General features: G+C 36.1%; 1 protein-coding gene across 1 annotated transcript in view; it reads left to right on the forward strand.

Moving 5' to 3' along the window:
• CNTN5 (contactin 5) overlaps positions 1–17,586 on the forward strand; it is a 586,668-nt gene that overhangs the window by 510,417 nt on the left and 58,665 nt on the right. The window lies entirely within an intron of this gene.

Below are 17,586 nucleotides of genomic sequence, written 5' to 3' on the forward strand. Positions count from 1 at the left end.
AGTATCTCTGATAGAATCTTTCTAAAGACCACACAAGGAAAATTAACAGCTTTATTTAAAAACAAATGTTAAGATATCTTGTCCATCATCTGGAAGAAGCAGAATAAAGAAAAATTGTTAGTAGAGTTTTGATTACTTTAGACAAAGTTTTATTGAGATTTATCTGTATGTCCCTATAAAATTGTATATAAAAAGTATTTAGTAAGGCACTAGCTTAGACAAACACAAATTTCAATAATGTTGATAAGAATAATTAAAACAACAGAGAAATGAAGAGGGAGTAGATTACAGATACAAGGAGGAGAAAAACAAATTAATATTTTTACACACAGTGATAACATGAATCTCAATAATCATTACAATGTAAGTACACTAAGGATGAGAATTTTGTCTTATTTGTTCACTGTTTTATCTTCAATACCTAGAACAAGGTCTGGCACTGGTACTCCATATGTCTTCGTTGAAAGATTAAAAAGGAATATTCCTTTTCTTTCCTTTATATGCTGCTACCCACATCAGGACCCAGGTCAGAGACACATGTACATAGAAGGTTAAGAATGAACACTGTATTGTACATTTTGTATCATAGTTATAGGATTGGACCAAAAATGTGACTTGTGACTTCTAAGAAATCGAACAAAGCTTATAATAATTAAAATAAATTATCAAAAGTGTTGGTTCTTTCTCTAAAACACACTCAGTCTGGTTCTTAAAAAGAGAAAGAAAGAAAAGAAAAGAATCCCAAATGATCAACTTATTGCATAAAGTGTGAATAATCATTAAAAAGATGTTCAAATTCTTTTCATATAAAAATTAAGCAACCAAGAAAAGAAAAACTAGTCTAAATATGTTGGAAAAGATTCATTCACAGAAAAATCCAACTTTTCTGCTTTTGTGATTTGCCTATTACAAGTTGTTTTTTTTTCCTGCTACTTTTTCAATAGTGTGAATTTTAAATTGAACATTAATTGCTCAGTTGGATTTTCATGCATTCATGAAATCAGCTATGCTTTCATTGTGTACAGGTGTTCATTAATTAAGAGCATAACAGGTTAGTTGTTCCTCATTTAATGTACTCACTGTGCAGATATCGAAATGACTGCCAATATTAGTACTTAGGCTCACATATTTTCTAAAAAGCACTGCCTTAATTTGCATATTGTTAATTGTGTTTAAACAAAGACAAAGATTACTGCCTAATTCAGATGCTCTCTATAAATATTCATTTCAAAATAAATAATCCGTTTGGGATGAATAATAATTTTAGACTTTTTGTAGTACAAATCTCTTTGTGCTATTAAAAATACTTTAACAACAACACTTTCACTTTTCAAGTTAAATCGTATTCAGATGATGCATTTTAAAAGACTTGTCCCTTGTCTATTTCTGAAGCTACTTCAATCATATAGCGCCTGTCTCTCCATTTTATCATGAGTTCTATACACATGACATACTCTAGTCCATTAAATCTTACGGAAGAGAAGAGAAATAGCATGAAAAATACATGAAATATTCTTTTTTGAAAGTGAGTTGAGGAAGGCTGTACTGCATACTTTATGCTTCTTGTGCTTTGGTACCACACAGGGCTAGAGCTACTAATGGTGTTGAACTAAGGGTTGAGTTTTGTGCCTGTTTTGTCAAGCAGCACAGATTAAAAGGGACATTAACATCCTGAGACATCCTCTCAAGTGATGCACTCTTCCTCTATTAAGTACATGTCCTGTATTTTAAAAGATGATGCTGTTCTAATGGACCAAGTAATCTTTCAAAACCAATGGAGCTGCCTGGAAGAGAAAAGGTCTCACACTCGGGATATTGAATGGAAAGTTTTATGTCCTTTTAAAATTCTCCTCTTTACTACAATATTCTAAATCCCAAAGCAGTTTTAGTAAAGCATTTTTACCTTAGATTATTTCTTGCCCACACACCAAAAAAAGTTAATTTTTCTTTGCAATATACTGTAGGGTATATTTGGAATATTATGGTCATCAAAATACTCTTCATAATCAATAAATATAAGATAAATTGGTTTAGTCAACTTATTATTTTTAGAATTTCAAAATCGTGATACAAATACAGATTTCCCCGGCTATTTAAAAGGAAAGCATTCCTAAGAAAACTTTTGTAAGCCAAAAAGGCATAAAGTGAAGAACCAATTTTCATTTTTCACCTTTTTTCATAAAAGTGAAAATCTCTTCAGATTGTTTTCAGTTTGTGAAAACAGGTACTAATGTAGGCCTTTTGTAAACACAAAGTGGTATAAAGCAAACTTTTGAAAAGCAAGGGATACCTGTATATGTTTGCACTTTAATGTATGTTTATATTTATTTATTTATAGTTCAATTTTCTTACAAGTTTTAGTGAGTTTGTTAGCTACAGAGAGAGCGAGAGAGAGAGAGAGAGAGAAAGAAAGAAAGAAATTTGCAAATGTGGAAATGTGTTACTATCTTCAAACCAGTATATAAGTTTGTGTTGAATACTGGGAATGCTTTCTCTACCATCTAAAAAGATGACACTCGGGTTTCCCTGGTGGCGCAGTCATTGAGAGTGTGCCTGCCGATGTAGGGGACACGGGTTCGTGCCCCGGTCCGGGAGGATCCCACATGCTGCGAAGTGACTGGGCCTGTGAGCCATGGCCGCTGGACCTGCATGTCTGGAGCCTGTGCTCCGCAATGGGAGAGGCCACAACAATGAGAGACCCGCGTACCACAAAAAAAAAAAAAAAAAAAAAAGATGACACTCAAGAGAGAAAAATCACATTTTAGGAAATGAATTTTGAAATAAACACTGTGGTAGAAATAATAAAATATGTAAATATGAATTTAGCAAGAACAATTCTCTCATTTAATTGAGTAATTCTCTCATTTAACTGAACTTTAATATTCTGTGTTACATATTTAAAACACTAACTGTTGAAAGATAAAAGAAAAGGAGAGAAGATACCATTAACTATATAATCTATAGTTTAGAAAGGTTTGGTCTTCTCTGTTCTATAAAATTTCTATTATTATTAAAGCTCTTGGCTTAAATCTCAATACCTGCAGTTTTTTTATTTCAAAATATGATGAACTGATAGAGAGAGATAAAAGAAGGTGCTACCTAATACCTGTAATTAAGAGTTTGAGGTTCAGAGTTATGCAGATCTGGATTAATGTTTTTCTCTGCCACTAACTAGCAATAAACATAGGTAAGCTATGTGCATTGTTCAAGGCTCAATTTTTTCACTTATAAAATGGAGATCATATAGCAACCTACTCCCTTGGATTACTGTGTTAAATAAGATAATGAAGGTAAAGAGTTTGGCACATGGTAAGTGCTTAACATTAGCCATTTATTATTATTATTATCATGAATTTAAATGAGTTATTACTTTACTAAATATAAATTTAAATGAAAGTAATTATGCATGTTGCCATTTTCATATAGAGGAAATATTTTCAGGTTAAATATATGTTTGTCAACATAGTAAGAGCCATTCAGTCTCTTGGCTTGCAGTTGCCTCCAAGACATTGTCCTGTTGAGAAGTATCCACAGCAGACCATGTGTCATCCATCCTGGCCCCTCAACCCACCTGAATGGTTGGGAAGTCAAGAGAGCCTTTCAGAGTGTGGTGCACGGTACAGAGCACCATGTTCCCCTCTACATCCCCCTTCTCCACCTCCATGTCTGGGCTCTCCATGCTGCTTTTCTTGTCTAGCCATCCTCATCCATAAGTGGATCATGATATTGTCACAACATGTAACCATTTTCTTTGGTTCTTATAGCATAGATAAGACAAAAGGAGCAGAGAAGAAGAAGTGTCAAATGAAAGACTTTGCTTAAACACATTGTTGCATATTCAATAACTTTCTAGTTTCTTAGTGCATTGTAGTCTGTCCTGTCATTCTCTTTGGACTTTGAAATGGAAAATGTCACATAACATATTTTTGGCCACACAAGGAAAAAGTTTTCTACCTTTAAGTGATTAATGGTCAACCAGATAAATATGACTATCAAGTAAACAATCAGATGAAAATCTTTCCTATCCTTAGCACTTTCTGTACTATATTATGTTACAGTTAGGTAACTGGTTTACTGAACAGACTGAAATACAGAGTTTAAACATAAAAGAGTTTTATTCTTCTCCCAACATTGTTTGCCAATATGTTCCATCTCATATCTGGCTTCAGCTGCAACTATATTCAAGGCTCTTTTAGGTACTAGGACAGTCTCATTTTCAGCTAATAAAAAATTCTATACTGGGGAGGAGCTTCAAATAGTGGAAGAGTAAAAAGCGGAGATCACCTTCCTCCCCACAGATGCATCAGAAATACATCTACATGTGGAACAACTCCTATAGAACACCTATGGAACACTGGCAGAAGACCTCAGACCTCCCAAAAGGCAAGAAACTCCCCACATAAATGGGTAGGGCAAAAGAAAAAAGAATAAACAGAGAAGAGACAAAAGGATAGGGATGGGACCTGCACCAGTGGGAGGGAGCCATGAAGGAGGAAATGTTTTCCCACACTAGAAGCCCCTTTGTGGGCGGAGACTGCAGGTGGCAGAGGGGGGACGTTTCGGAGCTGCAGAGGAGAGTGCAGCAACAGGGGTGCGGAGGGCAAAGTGGAGAGATTCCCGCACAGAGGATCGGTCCCAACCAGCACTCACAAGCCAGAGAGGCTTGTCTGCTCACCCGCAGGGGCAGGCGGGGGCTGGGAGCTGAGGCTCGGGCTTCGGAGTTTAGATCCCAGGGAGAGGACTGGGGTTGGCAGCGTGAACACAGCCTAAAGGGGTTAGTGCGCCACAGCTAGCCAAGAGAGAAGGAGTCAGGGAAAAAGTCTGGAGCTGCCGAAGAGGCAAGAGACTTTTTCTTCCCTCTTTGTTTCCTGGTGTGTGAGGAGAGGGGATTAAGAGTGCTGCTTAAAGAAGCTCCAGAGATGGGCACGAGCCGTGGCTGAAAGCGCGGACCCCAGAGACGGGCGTGGGATGCTGGGGCTGCTGCTGCCGCCACCAAGAAACCTGTGTGCGAGCGCAGGTCACTATCCACACCTCCCCTCTTGGGAGCCTGTGCAGCCCGCCACTGCCAGGGTCCCATGATCCAGGGAAAACTTCCCCAGGAGAACGTATGGTGCGCCTCAGACTGGTGCAATGTCACTCTGGCCTCTGCAGCCACAGGCTTGTCCTGCATCCATACCCCTCCCTTGCCCCGACCTGAGTGAGCCAGAGCCCCCAAATGAGCTGCAACTTTAACCCCATCCTGTCTGAGTGAAGAACAGACAGAGGCACCCTCAAGCAACCTATATGCAGAGGCGGGACCAAATCCAAGGCTGAACCCTGGGAGCTATGCAAACAAAGAAGAGAAAGGGAAATCTCTCCCACAGCCTCAGGAGCAGCAGATTAAATCTCCACAATCAATTTGATGTACCCGGCATCGGTGGAAGACCTGAATAGACAACGAATCATCCCAAATTGAGGAGGTGGACTTTGAGAGGAAGATATATTATTTTTTTCCCCTTTTCCTCTTTTTGTGAGTGTGTATGTGTATGCTTCTGTGTGAGATTTTGTCTGTATAGCTTTGCTTTTACCATCTGTCCTAGGGTTCTGTCCATCCATTTTTGTTTGTTTGTTTTGTTTTGTTTCTAAATTTTCAAATTTTTTTCTTAATAATTAATTTTTATTTTAATAATTTTATTTTAGTTTATTTTAGTATATTTTATCTTTTTTCTTTCTTTCTATTTTTTCTCCCTTTTATTCTGAGCCATGTGGAATGAAAGGCTCTTGGTGCTCTAGCCAGGTGTCAGGGCTGTGCCTCTGAGGTGGGAGAGTCAACTTCAGGACACTGGTCCACAAGAGACTTCCCAGTTCCATGGAATATCAAATGGTGAAAATCTCCCAGAGATCTCCATCTGAACGCCATGACCGAGCTTCACTCAACGACCAGCAAGCTATAGTGCTGAACACCCTATGCCAAACAACTAGCAAAACAGGAAGAAGGCCCCATCCATTAACAGAGAGGCTGCCTATAATCATAATAAGGCAACAGACAGCCCAAAACACACCACCAGATGTGTACCTGCCCACCAGAAAGACAAGATCCAGACTCATCCACCAGAACCAGGCACTAGACCCCTCCATGAGGAGGCCTACACAACTCACTGAAACAACCTTAGCCACTGGGGACAGACACCAAAAACAATGGGAACTACGAACCTGCAGCCTGTGAAAAGGAGTCCCCAAACACAGTAAGTTAAGCAAAATGAGAAGACAGTAAAACACACAGCAGATGAAGGAGCAAGGTAAAAACCCACCAGTCCTAACAAATAAAGAGGAAATAAGCAGTTTACCTAAAAAAGAATTCAGAGTAATGTTAGTAAAAATGATCCAAAATCTTGGAAATAGAATAGAGAAAATACAAGAAACCATTAACAAGGAACTAGAAAAACTAAAGAGCAAACAAACAGTGATGAACAACAAAATAAATGAAATTTAAAATTCCCTAGAAGGGATCAATAGCAGAATAACTGAGGCAGAAGAACGGATAAGTGATCTGGAAGATAAAACAGTGTAAATAACTACTGCAGAGCAGAATAAAGAATGAAAAGAACGGAGGACGGTCCCACATACTTCCGGGACAACAATAAACACACGAACATTCGAATTATATGGGTTCCAGAAGAAGAAGAGAAAAAGAAAGAGACTGAGAAAATATTTGATGAGATTATAGTTGAAAACCTCCCCAATATGGTAAAGGAAATAGTTAATCAAGTCTAGGAAGCACAGAGAGTCACATAGAGGTTAAATCCAAGGAGAAACATGCCAAGACACATATTAATCAAACTATCAAAAATTAAATACAAAGAAAAAATATTAAAAGAAGCAAGAGAAAAAAAAAAACAATGACACACAAGGGAATCCCCATAAGGTTAACAGCTGATCCTTCAGAAGAAACTGTGTAAGCCAGAAGAAAGTAGCAGGACATATTTAAAGTGATGAAGGAGAAAAACCTACAACCAGGATTACTCTACCCAGAAGGAATCTCATTCAGATTTGATGGAAAAATTAAAAACCTTTACAGAAGAGCAAAAGCTAAGAGAGTTCAGCACCACCAAACAAGCTTTACAACAAATGTTAAACAACTTCTCTATGCAGGAAACATGAGAAGGAAAAGACCTATGATAACAAACCCAAAAGAATTAAGAAAATGGGAATAGGAACATACATATCAATAATTACCTTAAATGTAAATGGATTAAATGCTCCAACCAAAATACATAGACTGGCTGAATGTATACAAAAACAAGACCCATATATATGCTGCCTACAAGAAACCCACTTCAGACCTAGGGACACATACAGACTGAAAGTGATGGGATAGAAAAAGATATCCATGCAAATGAAAATCAAAAGAAAGCTGGAATAGCAATTCTCATATCAGACAAAATAGACTTTAAAATAGAAACTATTACAAGAGACAAAGAAGGACACTGCATAATGATCAAGGGATCGATCCAAGAACAAGATATAACAATTGTAAATATTTATGCACACAACATATGAACACCTCAATACATAAGGCAAATACTAACAGCCATAAAAGGGGAAATCAAATGTAAAACAATCATAGTAAGGGAATTTAACACCCTACTTTCACCAAAGGACAGATCATCCAAAATGAAAATAAATAAGGAAACACAAGTTTTAAATGATACATTAAACAAAATGGAATTAATTTATATTTATAGGACATTCCATCCAAAAAAAAAAAAAACAGAATACACTTTCTTCTCAAGTATTCATGGCACAATCTCCAGGTCGGATCATATCCTGGGTGACAAATCAGGCTCAGTAAATGTAAGAAAATTAAAATTGTATCAAGTATCTTTTCTGACCACAACACTATGAGAATAGATGTCAATTACAGGAAAAAATCTGTAAAAAATACAAACACACAGAGCCTAATCAATACACTTCTAAATAACCAAGAGATCACTGAAGAAATCAAAGAGGAAATCAAAAAATACCTAGGAACAAATGACAATGAAAACAAGACAGCCTAAAACCTATGGGATGCAACAAAAGCAGTTCTAAGAGGGAAGTTTATAGCAATACAATCCTACCTTAATAAACAAGAAACATCTCAAATAAACAACCTAAACTTACACCTAAAACAATTAGAGAAAGAAGAACAAAAAACCCAAAAGTTAGCAGAAGGAAAGAAATCATAAACATCAGATCAGAAATAAATGAAAAAGAAATGAAGGAAACAATAGCAAAAACCAATAAAGCTAAAAGATGGTTCTTTGAGAAGATTAAAAAAATCGATAAACAAGTAGCCAGACTGATCAAGAAAAAAAAAAAAAAGGGAGAAGACTCAAATCAATAGAATTAAAAATGAAACAAGAGAAGTATCAACTGTCACTGAAGAAATACAAAGGATCATGAGAGATGACTACAAGCATCTCTATGCCAATAAAATGGACCACATGAAAGAAACGGACAAATTCTTAGAAATGCACAACCTTCTGAGACTGAACCAGTAAGAAATAGAAAATATGAACATAGCAGTCAAAAGCACAGAAATTGAAACTGTGAATAAAATCTTCCAACAAACAAAAGCTCAGGACCAGATGGCTTCACAGGCGAATTCTATCGAACAATTAGAGAAGAGCTAACATCTATCTTTCTCAAACTCTTCCAAAATATAGCAGAGGGAGGAACACTCCCAAACTCATTCTACGAGGCCACCATCACCCTGATACCAAAACCAGACAAAGATGTCACAAAGAAAGAAAACTACAGGCCAATATCACTGATGAACATAAATGCAAAAATCCTCAACAAAATACTAGCAAACAGAATCCAAGAGCAAAATAAAGTATCATACATCATGATCAAGTGGAGTTTATCCCAGAAATGCAAGGATTATTCAATATATGCAAATCAATCAATTTGATACATCATATTCAAAAATTGAAGGAGAAAATTCATATGATCATCTCCATCGACGCAGAGAAAGTTTTTGACAAAATTTAACACCCAGTTATAATAAAAATGCTGCAGAAAGTAGGCATAGAGGGAAATTTCCTCAACATAATAAAGGCCATATATGACAAACCCACAGTCAACATTGTCCTCAATGGTGAAAAACTGAAACGATTTCCACTAAGATCAGGAACAAGACAAAGTTGCTCACTCTTACCACTCTTTTTCAACATAGCTTTAGAAGTTTTAGTAACAGCAATCAGAGAAGAAAAAGAAATAAAATGAATACAAAACAGAAAAGAAGAAGTAAAGCAGTCACTGTTTGAAGATGACATGATACTACACATAGAGAATCCTAAAGATGCTACCAGAAAACTACTAGAGCTAATCAATGAATTTGGTAAAGTAGAAGGATACAAAATTAATACATAGAAATCTCTAGCATTCTTATACACTAATGATGAAAAATCTGAAAGTGAAATTAAGAAAATGCTCCCATTTACCACTGCAACAAAAAGAATAAAATATCTAGGAATAAACCTACCTAAGGAGACAAAGGACCTGGAGGCAGAAAATTATAAGACACTGATGAAAGAAATTAAAGATGACATGAATAGATGGAGAGATATACCATGTTCTTGGATTGGAAGAATCAACCTTGTGAAAATGACTCTACTACCCAAAGCAAACTACAGGTTCAATGCAATCCCTATCAAATTACCACTGTCATTTTTAACAGAACTAGAACAAAAATTTTCACAATTTATATGGAAATGAAAAAGACCCCAAATAGCCAAAGCAATCTTGAGAAAGAAAAATGGAGCTGGAGGAATCAGGCTACCTGACTTCAGACTATACTACAAAGCTACAGTAATCAAGACAGTATGGTACTGGCACAAAAACATAAGTATAGATTAATGGAACAGGATAGAAAGCCCTGAGGTAAACCCATGCACATGTGGTCACCTTATCTTTGATAAAGGAGGCAAGAATATACACTGGAGAAAAGACTGCCACTTCAATAAGTGGTGCTGGGAAAACTGGACAGGTATATGTAAAAGTATGAATTTAAGACAGTCCCTAACACCATACACAAAAGTAAACTCAAAATGGATTAAAGGGGCTTCCCTGGTGGCACAGTGGTTGAGAGTCTGCCTTCCAATGCATAGGATATGAGTTCGTGCCTCAGTTTGGGAGGATCCCACATGTCGTGGAGAGGCTGGTCCTATGAGCCATGGCCACTGAGCCTGCACGTACAGAGCCTGTGCTCTGCAACAGGAGAAGCCACAACAGTGAGAGGCCCGCGTACTGCAAAAAAAAAAAAAAAAAAGTTTAAAGACCTAAATGTAAGGCCAGACACTACCAAACTCTTATAGGAAATCATAGGCAGAAGACTCTATGACATAAGTCACAGCAAGATCCTTTTTGACACACCTGGTAGAGAAATGGAAATTAAAAAAATAATAAACAAATGGGACCTAATGAAACTTAAAAGCTTTTGCACAGCAAAGGAAACCATAAACAAGATGAAAAGAGAGCCCTCAGAATGGGAGAAAATATTTTCAAATGAAGCAACTGACAAAGAATTAATCTCCAAAATTTACAAGCAGCTAATGAAGCTCAATATCCAAACAACAAACAATTCAATCCAAAAATGGGCAGAAGACCTAAATAGACATTTCTCCAAAGAAGATATACAGATTGCCAACAAACACATGAAAGAATGCTCAACATCATTAATCATTAGAGAAATGCAAATCAAAACTACAATGAGATATCATCTCACATCGGTCAGAATGGCCATCCTCAAAAAATCTACAATCCATAAATGCTGGAGAGGGTGTGGAGAAAAGGGAACCCTCTTGCATTGTTGGTGAGAATGTAAATTGATACAGCCACTATGGAGAACAGTATGGAGGTTCTTTAAAAAATTAAAAATAGAACTACCATATGACCCAGCAATCTCACTACTGGGCATATACCCCGAGAAAACCATAATTCAAAAAGAGTCATGCACCAAATTTTTCATTGCACCTCTATTTACAATAGCCAGGACATGGAAATAACCTAACTGTCTATCAACAGATGAATGGATAAAGAAGGTATGGCACATATATACAATGGAATATTACTCAGCTATAAAATGAAACAAAATTGAGTTATTTGTAATGCAGTGGATGGACCTAGAGTCTGTCATACAGTTAAGTAAGTCAGAAAGAAGAAAACAAATACTGTATGCTAACACATATTATGGAATCTAAGAAAAAGAAGTCATGAAGAACCTAGTGGAAAGACGGGAATGAAGACACAGACCTACTAGAGAATGGACACAGACCTACTAGAGAATGGACTTGAGGATATGGGGAGGGGGAAGAGTGAGATGTGACAAAGTAAGAGAGTGGCATGGACATATATACACTACCAAACGTAAAATAGATAGCTAGTGGGAAACAGCTGCATAGCACCAGGAGATCAGCTTGGTGCTTTGTGACCATGTAGAGAGCTGGGATAGGGAGGGTGGGAGGGAGGAAGACACAAGAGGGAAGAGATATGGGAACATATGTATATGTATAACTGATTCACTTTGTTATAAAGCAGAAACTAACACACCATTGTGAAGCAATTATACTCCAATAAAGATGTTAAAAAATTTAGAAAAATAAATAAATAAAATAAAGAAGAGGTTATTCTCAGTATTTTCAAACTACCCTATGTATCAGCCATGTAAGTATAACTAGTGATTTGTGTGGGATTCTTTTATTTCTTTTTTCTTTTTAAATACTTAGTTGTCTATTTGGAACTAGGGAGTTATGAAACTGAATATCTATATCTCATGTGTATAGCCCCAGGTAGAGCTGAAATAGTAAGTTCTAACAGGTACATTTTTTTTTCCTCAAAAGATTTGTCTTGGAATACAATAGATATGTGTAACCTTTTGATTTTTTATTGACCTCTGTGACAAAAGAGTCTGAAATAAACATCTAGTACCAAAAAAGTAACAACAACAACAATAACAAAAATTCTATATTAACTTAATAAACACTTTCATCTCATATCCAGTTCCATGTTTCTGTCCCTCTATCCCAGCACAGGCTTGACTCAAGGGTTACGATTTGTCTTTTCTTTCTTCTTTCTACTTCCTCCCTGACCTTCCAACTGCTATTCTGGTCACTTCCCAGGTCAGAAAAGAAGAAAATGAAAAATGACTTCACGTGTTGTAATTTGTTGTTCTCATGTAAATGTTGAGTGCTCCAGGAGATGGCTTTTGTCCACATTCTGCTTCTTCCTCTCTTGGGGTACATTGGGTTCTTAAGAGAATATCCTATCTCCTAGCAGGCAGCTTTATTGGCTGTGATACCAACAAGCTTATTCAAACCTACCTTCCACAGTGTCTGCTTTGCTCGTGATAATCATTTCACATTTCTGACCTGCCAGACTCTAGAAATGCCATATGTTCTCAAGAACTATTTTGGTCTCTGCTCTAGTAACATAGTGCAGGGCTGAGCCATCTTACAAAATTCTGAAGCTCAACAGCATCCAGCCGGGATGTGAGAGGTAAGCATCTGCACTCTCCTCATCAGCTATTTTGCTTCTCTTGTCACTTAGCTTGAGGGGGAAATGATACTCCCACTTTGCTCCTAGCGACAGCTGGGGATGGAGGTATATGCCACAGCACATCCATCTGCTAAGCTGACAGCCTTCTTCCAAAACACTGCTTGAGCTAAAATCTTATATATATGGCTGGAGGTGGGTAATGGGAAAGGGTCATGAAATTGATTTTCTCTATTTCCTAGTAGTTCTGTGGTTTTGTCTAGTCAACCACATTTTAGTATCTGAGGTTACATGTGTCTCATCCCAAGTCCAGAAAAGACTCATTAAACTTCCTACTACAGTTTCGTTCCCTGTACATTACCTTCCTACTTCTGAAAGGATCTTGTTTTGTTCATATTTGTATATTCACAGTTCTTGTCCATGATAATTACTTAGGAAACTTCACTGATTCAAAAGTTATGGAAAGAACACAATAAAATACTATTATAAGATGGGGATGAATTAGTTTTCCCAGGGGCATGTGGGTTGGCCTTGTAAATGGCATTTGATGGAGCTTTGAAGGCCAGACCAAATGAGACTCAGGCAGAATTATTTATAGGGGCAATTAAAAAATCTACATACTGGGCTTCCCTGGTGGCGCAGTGGTTGAGAGTCCGCCTGCCAATGCAGGGGACATGGGTTCGTGCCCCAGTCTGGGAAAATCCCACATGCCGCGGAGTGGCTGGGCCCGTGAGCCATGGCCACTGAGCCTGTGCATCCAGAGCCTGTGCTCCACAACGGGAGAGGCCACAGCAGTGAGAGGCCCGCGTACTGCAAAAAAAAGAAAAAAATCTACATACTATTGTCAGGCACTGGTGTGTGCAGAGAAAAGGCATAAAGCTGTGGGGTTTTTAAAGGTCTTTCTAGTCTATGCTTCTAAAAAAATATATGACATAAAAAACGTAAAGCAGTCAACTGAAATAATTGGGAAACTCTAAAAGAAAATACTATTAAATGAACATTATAGATTTCTTCAACCCAATGAGTAATTTAATTATATTAAATAAAAGAAATTGTTCTTAGTAATATTAAGAGCAGACGAAAATCATAGCAAGCAACAGACCTTTAAGACCAAATCTCAATAATTAGGAAAAAAGAAGATAATAGTATGGCTCATACAGCAGACAGTATTTTAAATCATGAAACCACTTTGGTCCAGGAAAGCCTTTTCGGCAAAATATATTCAAGAAATATATCTTCAGTTTCAGAGACACTTTGCAAACAAAGATGGTAACTTTAACAAATGCCTTTCTAAATGAAACTTGGTTAATTGTTAGGCATGCCCCTTTCCGATTAATAGCAAGATGAGGGAAGAACGTAGAAGACTTGAGCATGAAAGACAAAAGGGTAATGAGAGGTTATCAACCCAGGAGTAAATGTGAGACACTCAAGTTAGATTTTTTCCATCTTCCTAGTCCCTATAATGCAGTATACCAGTCATAAATAATGAACCATGTTCCAAGCCCTATACTAAGCCCTTGCCTTTCATTATAGCATTTAATTATCACATCAACCCTCTAAAACAAGCAGGTTTATCCCCATCTTACAGACGAGAAGTAGAATAAGAGAGTTAAAAACTTGTACAAGGTTACCTAATAAGTAAGTGGCAGAGCTGGAATTCTAATCTTAAACCAAAGGTGATGACTTCCAAGTTATCTTCCTCCCACCCCTCCCTTCTTCCTCTTGCCTTTTTCTTTCTCTTCATTTTACCACACATTCCAACAAATTTTGCTCAAAGATTATTATGCCTATCCTCTGCTTCTACTTCCTTGTGGAATAAAGTTCAGAGAAAATGAGTGAAGGGAAACATATTTTATTGTCTATACGTACCTCCTGTGGTCCTGACTATTGCTATTTATGAGAAGGTTCATAAATCAGAGAAATCTTACATTCTCTGAAATATCCTAGCAACGAAAGTTGTAAATCAAAAATGATATATTGCCTAGGTTTTCAAATTAAAACAAGCTGACCAAAACTGAAAGCACAATTCCCATGGTACTATCGAAACCATATTATCCAGATTTCCAAAAGAACAGTCTATTTCAAGATCACATGTGTATAGATTCCTACTGAACTTAGTGTTTATCATAGAAGACAACTACTTTTTCTTTTTGAAGTAGATAATAACATTAGGTAATAGTTATGAATTATAGTTCCAGGCACTGTGATACATAATTATGAAAACCTTAAAAAGTAGGTACTATTATTATCTCCGTGAGACAACTAAAGGACAAAGTGGTTAAGAAATATTTTCAACCCATCAGCTAGAATAGTAGAACTGAGATTCAAGCCCAGATCTTTCTCAGTCCCAGAAGAATAATTTTACCACTTACACATACCACCTTATCTACCCTATTGATAGGAATAACAGCATTATCTGAACTCTTTAGGAAACACCACTGGTAATTTTTTTAATTTTGGAAGCTCTTTAACTTTTTTTTATAAAGTGAGCTTAGATGATAATCAGTTAACTGAAATATTTGTATGTTACATCAATTCAGGTAGGAATTCTTTTTTTTTTAAATTTCTCTCCTGACTCCCATCTTCACTATATTATCAACTTCCTTTCCCTCTTTCCATTCTTTTGCACTTTTCTGCCCAAACCCGTTCCTGGATTTGCTCCTAAATTATGTGACCTCTCCCAAGTCTCTAGTAAACCTGTATTATTTAATGAGCTATGTAAACATCTACTTTAATAGATTTGGAAATTTTTCAGGGACAAAAAAGAGAGATTAATAAACGATTTCATCCTGTATTCTTTTGTTTAGTTGAAGGCTAATTAAAGCATGTTTTTAGTGTGATTGACTTTGTTCAGACTATTACACTTAGAAAGAGTTCTTTGAGACTCAAGCTTAAATTCATGCACGCTTAAAGTAAGGTAGTACACTATATTTTAGTCACTCTGAGCATTTACAACCAAATATATAAGATAAAAAGGGACAAAAGTCTACATTTCAACATGCCAGATAAGGCACTAAAACAGCAAGACATTTATATATTGTTGGAAAGGTATTAATCACGTTATTCATTCATGGAAGACTAATGTTCAAAAAGAAATTCTGAAGAATAAGAGTTTAACTCATTAACCATGCATGTAAATTTGATTCTCTAAGCTAATAAGCTCATGGCATTTATCAGTAGCCACCGGAGGGAGAAAAGCATCTAGCTGCTTAATTCTAAATCAGAGTTTCAATAATTATATTGAAAATAAATTTGGATTTATGTAAATATATATTTCTCTGAACTCAATGAAAGCATTTATTACATGTTTGATTATATTAGTTTTATGCTTCTAACAAGAATTATAGAACTTTTACAATAGAAGGGCTCTGAACGATTAAGTCAAATCTCTACATATCATGAATATGTTGTTTTAAAAATAAAAGGATATAATTAAAATCAGTGTTGACTTCAGAGATAATAACTGTGAACCACCAACTTGAAAAGGAAACCAATGAGCATGGGTTCCACTGATCATCTGCCTGTAATTAGGAAATTTAACCCAATTAGAATTAGAGTACCAATTCAAACATTGTGATCCTGACACCAAAACACAATGCCTGAGTTGCATCTATTAAAGCCTTAGGTTTTCTTTTTTGTTTGTTTGTTTTTCCAGTTTTATTGAGATATAATTGACATATAATACTGTATTAGTCTAAGGTGAACAACATAATTAGTTGATATATTTATATACTGCAAAATGATTACCATAAGTTTAGTTAACATCAATCACCTCACGCAAGTACATTTTCTTCCTTGTGATGAGAACTTTTAACATCTTCTCTCTTAGCAACATTCAAATATACGATAAGAGTATTGTTATCTGTAGTCACCATGTTGTATATTATATCCCTAGAACTTATTTATCTTATATCTGGAAGTTCGTACCTTTTGACCATATTTCCTCATTTCCCCCACCCTTCATTCCCACCTTTGGCAATCACCAATCTGTTCTCTGTTCCTGCCAGTTCCATATTTTTAGATTCCACATATAAGTCAGATCATAAAGTATTTGTCTTTCCCTGTCCAGCTTATTTCACTTAGTATAAGGACCCTGATGTCCATCCATGTTGTCTCGAATGGCAGGGTTCCCTTCTTTGTATGGCTGAATAGTATTCCATTGTATAATACACCACATTTTCTTTATCCATTCATTGATCCATGGACATTTAGGTTATTTCCATGTCTTTAAAGCCTTAAGTTTTCTGTTAGTATTTCCTATTATATCTAGTAAGCCTTTCTTAAAAAAGAACAGTTGGTGCTTATACGCATATACTATTAAAACTCAATGAACTATAGTGCCTGTTTTGTGTCATTTATTATACATTAAAATTGGATGACCTTTATTTACATTATTTTATTTTATCTTTATTTACATTTATTTATTTTATCTTCTTAAAAGAAATTAGTAGAAGTAGGAAGGCTTCAAAGACTAATTTCAAATGATAAAAGAAATTTTACAGAATCTAGGTCATTTATGGATAATTTGATATGGAAGTAACCCACACAGAAACAAATTAAATTCTTCTTTCTTGGTTCCTCAAAGTGGAAATTTTCACCACATTTTTCATTAGTTTATTTTTAATTTTTTTACTCACAAAGTTAAAACTTTTGAAAACTCTAAATATGCTTTTTTAAAAATAAAATCATTAATAGACTATGGAACAATACTACCAAAGCTCCAGAAGAAATATTTGACCTCAAATCATGACTTGTATTTCATTCTACTCATACTTCTTTAATGAGCTTCAAGAGAGAGATGCTCACAAGATAGCCTATAGCCTACTCTCCAACCCTAAACTAGAGGTTCCAGGCATCCTCCTTTTAGATGATGCTTGAGGGATGAATAAAATAGAAAAGGATGCTCAGTGCCTAGTCTTTCCACAAAATCCATGATCATAGGAAGGGTATCTTCAAAGAAAAATATTCAAAATCCTACATTTGGGGTATAAACTAGCAATTCCAATGTAATAGATGAAGTAGGTGATTGTGGTAGATATTACTTGTAATATTATTTACCTGTTAATTATT

The sequence above is a fragment of the Mesoplodon densirostris genome, chromosome 7, assembly GCF_025265405.1.
Source record: "Mesoplodon densirostris isolate mMesDen1 chromosome 7, mMesDen1 primary haplotype, whole genome shotgun sequence".
In the NCBI taxonomy this organism is placed as follows: domain Eukaryota; kingdom Metazoa; phylum Chordata; class Mammalia; order Artiodactyla; family Ziphiidae; genus Mesoplodon; species Mesoplodon densirostris.